A 5,105-nucleotide genomic window follows, 5' to 3' on the forward strand; every position below is an offset into this window, starting at 1 on the left:
GAATTGTTCATAATGCCCCTTTATCCTTTTAATGTTCACAGAATTTGCATTGATATCCCCTCTTTCATTTCTGTATTAGTAATTTGCATTTTCTCTTTTTTGTCATTGGCCTATCTAGGGACTTACTGATCGTATTGATCTTTTCAAAGAACCAGCTTTTGTTTTTGCTGATTTTTCTCTATTGATTTCCTGTTTTCAATTTCTTTGATATCTGCTGTAATTATTGTTTTTCTTCTGATCACTTTGGATTTATTTTTCTTTAGTATCCTATGGTGGAAGTTTAGATGATTGGTTTTAGAGCTCCCTTCTTTTTTTTAATAAAAGATTTTATTTATGAGAGACATAGAGAGAAAGAGAGAGGCAGAGACACAGGCAGAGGATGAAGCAAGCTCCATGCAGGGAGCCCGACTTGAGACTCGATCTCGGGGTTCCAGGATCACGCCCTGGACTGAAGGTGGCGCTAAACCGCTGAGCCACCCGGGCTGCCCCTCCCTTCTTTTCTAATAGATGTATTCAGCGCTATAAATTTCCCTCTACGTGCTGCTTTCACTGCATTCTACAAACTCTGGTAAGTTGTGTTTTCATTTTAATTTGGCTCAAAATATTTAAAATTTTCTCTTGAGTTTTTATTTTTTTGGCCCATGTTTTAGGGTTTAAGAAGTGGGTTGATTAATTGCCATATATTTTGTGATTTTCCAGTTATCTTTCTGTTTCTGATTTCTACTTTAATTCCATTGTGGTCTAAAAGCACATCTCTATTATTTTTAAATTGTTAAGCTGTGTTTTATAGCCCACAACATGGTCTATATTGGTGAATGTTCCATGTGCTTGAGAAGAATGTGTAATTTGCGGTTGTTGGATGAAGTAGTCTATAGATGTCAATTATTTCCAGTTGACTGATGGTGCTGTTGAGTTCAACTATGTCCTAACTGATTTTCTGGCTGCTGGATCTGTCCATTTCTGATAGAAGGGTGTTAATGTCTCCAACTAGAATAGTGGATTCATCTATTTCTCCTTGTAGTTCAGTTGCTTTTTGCATCATATATTTTAATGCTCTTCTTGAGTGCATACACCTTAAAGGATTGTTGCATCTTCTGGAAAATTAATACCTTTTCCTTATATAATATCTCTCTTTCTTTATAATAGCTTTACTTGCTCTGAAGACTGCTATGTCTGAAATTAATATAGCTACTCCCACTTTCTTTCTATCAGTGTTAGCATGGTATATTTTTCTCCATGCCTTTACTTTTAATCTACATGTGTCTTTATATTTAAACTGGCTTTCATGTAGACAATATACAGTTGGTTTTTATTTTTTGGTATACTCTGTCTTTTGTGTATTTAGACCATTAACATTTTAAGTGATTATTCAGGTAGTTGGAGTAATGTTTACCGTATTTCCTACTGACTTTTATTTGTTGTCCTTGTTCTTTGCCCCTATTTTTGTCTTCCACACTTAAGCCTTTCATTGTTTTAATGGAGCATTTAATATGATTCCATTTTCTCTCCTTTCTTAGCATATAAATTATATTTTTTAAAAACTTTTCTTCATTGTTTCCCTAAAATTTGCAAAATACCACTAATCCAAGTCCCTTTCAAGTAACAATATACCATTTCTCAAGTAGTGTACTTCATAATAACAATATATTCCATATTCCTCCATACTATTCCCTGTATCATTGTAATTCAGTTTATTTGTACATAAGCATATATATTTATAAAGGTATAGATAAATCACATGTAAACATACATAATTTAATATGTTGTTGCTATTATTATTTTGAAGAACTGTTACCTGTTAAGTCAATTGAGAACAGGAAAAACAAAAGTTTTTATCTTACCTTCACTTACTCATTTTCTAATGTTCTTCTTTTCTTTATTTAGATCCAGGTTTCTAGCTTATATCAATTTCTTTCTCTCTGAAGAATTTTAATCTCTTTTGTAGGGCAGATTTTCTGGCAACAAATTTCCTCAATTTTTGTTTGTTTGATAAACTCATTTCTTTTCATCTTTTGAAAGATAATTTCACAAATTATTAGATTCTAGGTTGGGTTTTGTTCTTTTTAGCACTTTAAACAAATTTCATTCCACTCTTTTCTTGCTTACAAGGTTTCTGAGGATAAAACTAATGTAGTTTTTGTCCTTCCCTTTTATAGATATGGTGATTTTTTTCTTCTGAGTTTTTTTTGAGATTTTTTTTATCATTGATTTTCTGAATTTTAAATTATATGCCCAGGTACAGGTGGTTTTTGTTTGTTTTTGCTTTATTTTGTTTTGGCATTTATCCTGCTTGGTATTCTCTGAGTTTGTGGATCTGTAGTTTGATGTCTGATGTAAATTTGGGGACATTCTCCATCATTATTCTCTCAAATAGTGCCTTTGTTCCCACCTTTCTTCTATAGTTGGTATTTTCATTACACATATGTTAAACTTTCTGCAATTATCCCATAGTTCTTGGATATTCTGTTCTTCTTAAAAAATTTTTATTGTTGTAGTTGATGTACAATGTTATACTAGTTTCAAGTGTACATCATAGTGATTTGACAATTCTATACATTATGCAATGCTTGCCATGGTAAGTGTGGTTATCATCTGTCACTGTACAGCATTATTAAAATATTATTGACTATATTCCTGATGATATACCTTTTATTCCCCTGACTTACTTATAACTGGAAGTTTGTGCTTTTTTTAGTTGTTTTTCTCTTTGCTTTTCCATTTTGAAGGTTTTCATTGTCCTATCCTCAAACTCAGAGATTCTTTTCTCTATTATGTCCACTCTACCAACTCATTTATCAAAGGCATTCTTCATTTCTGTTAGTGTATTTTGAAGTCTACCATGTCTTCTAGATTCTTTATTAAAACTTCCATCTCTCTGCTTTCAATAGCCATGTATTCTTGCATGTTGTCTACTTTTTCCAGTAAATTCCTTTCCATTGTTTAAAAAAAAATTCCTGATCTGATAATTCCAATATTCTTGCTATTTCTGACTCTGGTTCTTAAGTTTGTTTAGTGTCATCAAATTGTGTTTTGCCTTCTAGTATGCTTTGTCATTTTTTGTTGAAAGGTAGGAATGTATTGGGTAAAAAGTAAAGGTAATGTACTGGTAAATAGGCCTTTAATAATATGGTGGAAAGGTGCTAGGTAAGTAGAAGCGTTCTACAGTCCTATGATTAGGTTTCAGTTTTTTGGTGAGCTTGCACCCCTGGACTCTGAACTTCAACAGTGCTTCTCAGTACCCCTATTCCCCTACCTTAGGTGGAACAGGATGGCTAGAAAGAGCTAGAATTGGGCTTCTCCCAGGTCTGATAAAACCCCAATAGGGGTCAGGCTCTGGTAAAATAGTTTCACCTGAGGGGAGGCCTTATTAAGAAAGACTGGATGCTCTGGCATATTTTCAAATCGTTCCTTTTCCCCTACCCCTACTGGAAGCACAAGGAGGTTTTTCTCCAACATAAGCCATAAGGACCTGGTGGAACAACTGGATGTAAGCCTCACAAAAGTTTGGGGGGCCCTCTATGACTGAGTCCTACCGGAGTTTTTAACTCTCAGGCTTGTCCACATTGAGCCTTTGGCAATTCCTCGATAGCATTTCAGGTTTTCCTACCTTGGTACTGGTTCCCATAGAGGTTTCTGCTCTAGTAAATTGTTATTTTCTGCATTCACCTGTCTCTCCTATTGTGGAGGCATTGGTTTGTGCTATGAATTCACTTCTCTGATGAATCTAAGAAGAGTTGTTGATATTTCAGTTTATTCAGCTTTTATTGTTAGAATGGAGCAGTGACTCTGAGCTCTGTCCATGCCAAATGGGAGTATGGAAGTCTAGAAATCTATTTTTCAAGTTGAGTCTGATATCTGGGTTTGGAACTCACTGGCTTTTAAACTTTAAAAAGGCAATATGATCTTGTTTCAGAGAAAAATCTATGAATTTACAAATCTTTTAAAAATACATAAAATTGGTAAAAGTGGAGGCTGTTCTGTTTGGAGTGTGTGTTGGTGAGGTAGGGTCCCCTTGTTTTGTCCTCTCAGACCCTCATCTGATGGCAGCACCAAACTGCCTTGTAGAGTCCTTCAATTACCATTCATAGGGCTCTCTCTAGCATGGAATAAGCCAATGATCTCTGAAAGCTCTAGGAGAGGGCTGCATGTGTGCCGGAGTGTCCTACCAGAGCAAGGAGGGACAGCATCCAAAGGGAGAATGACTTCAGGTATCTGGCCTGTAATTGCCACTGGAAAGTGAAGCGGGCAGGAAGGTGATGCAGTTGGAATGGAAGTTAGAAATCTACCTGCTGCGCAAAGACCTTTTTGCAATTTGCCCCCTTTAAACGGTCCTGCTGGTGCTGGGTATTATTTAGTTAACCCAGCCTAAGGGGATGTTTTAAAGGTGGAGGATTGCCCTGGTGATGAACAAATATGAGAAATAAACTTCCAGTGGGGCTGGGTTGCCTGCTGACTGTGATTTCCTGATGATCTATAACAATGGTTATTCACTAACAGCTGGCGCATGTCTCCCTCGGACAAAGCCACTGGGAAGCGCAGGCGCTCAGATTGGTGAACCAGAACCGTTTCCCTGGTAACCGTTAACTAGCACGTGTTTTATTGTTTCCAACTGCTTTTCCTGGGGTATTTGCAGGTGGTGGGAGATGCTTTCTTAAAGAGGGGTCATAACCTCATGAACTTTCAGATGTTGCAACAAATTGGGGAACAAAACATTTTTTTTCTCTTTCAAATATATTAAGTAAATCTTATTACATAGCATTTTCAAGACAGATGCAGCCCAACAGTTTTTCTATTTTGCCATTATTTCCAGATGTTACCAATTTTAAAGTCAGAGTTCCCTTTTATTATCAGGTCCTATAGGAAGTCAATACTAGTGTTGTGTATGGCAGCAGTATATCATTTTGGCCTTTGGGGTGTGTTGTGGTTATACACTTTGCTATAAAGTGGGAAATCCAACCATAAAATCTGAGTGTATTTTTAGCTGGACTTCAAATGGTTTGTACGCTTTGCCTATTCGTTAATTTAGCTCAACGTTTTTGCCCTTACTGGAAGTTTTCTTTCTTGTTTTTAATGCACCAGAAAACTTGTAGTGTTGCTATAAAATA

Source organism: Canis lupus, chromosome 10, assembly GCF_011100685.1.
Source record: "Canis lupus familiaris isolate Mischka breed German Shepherd chromosome 10, alternate assembly UU_Cfam_GSD_1.0, whole genome shotgun sequence".
In the NCBI taxonomy this organism is placed as follows: domain Eukaryota; kingdom Metazoa; phylum Chordata; class Mammalia; order Carnivora; family Canidae; genus Canis; species Canis lupus.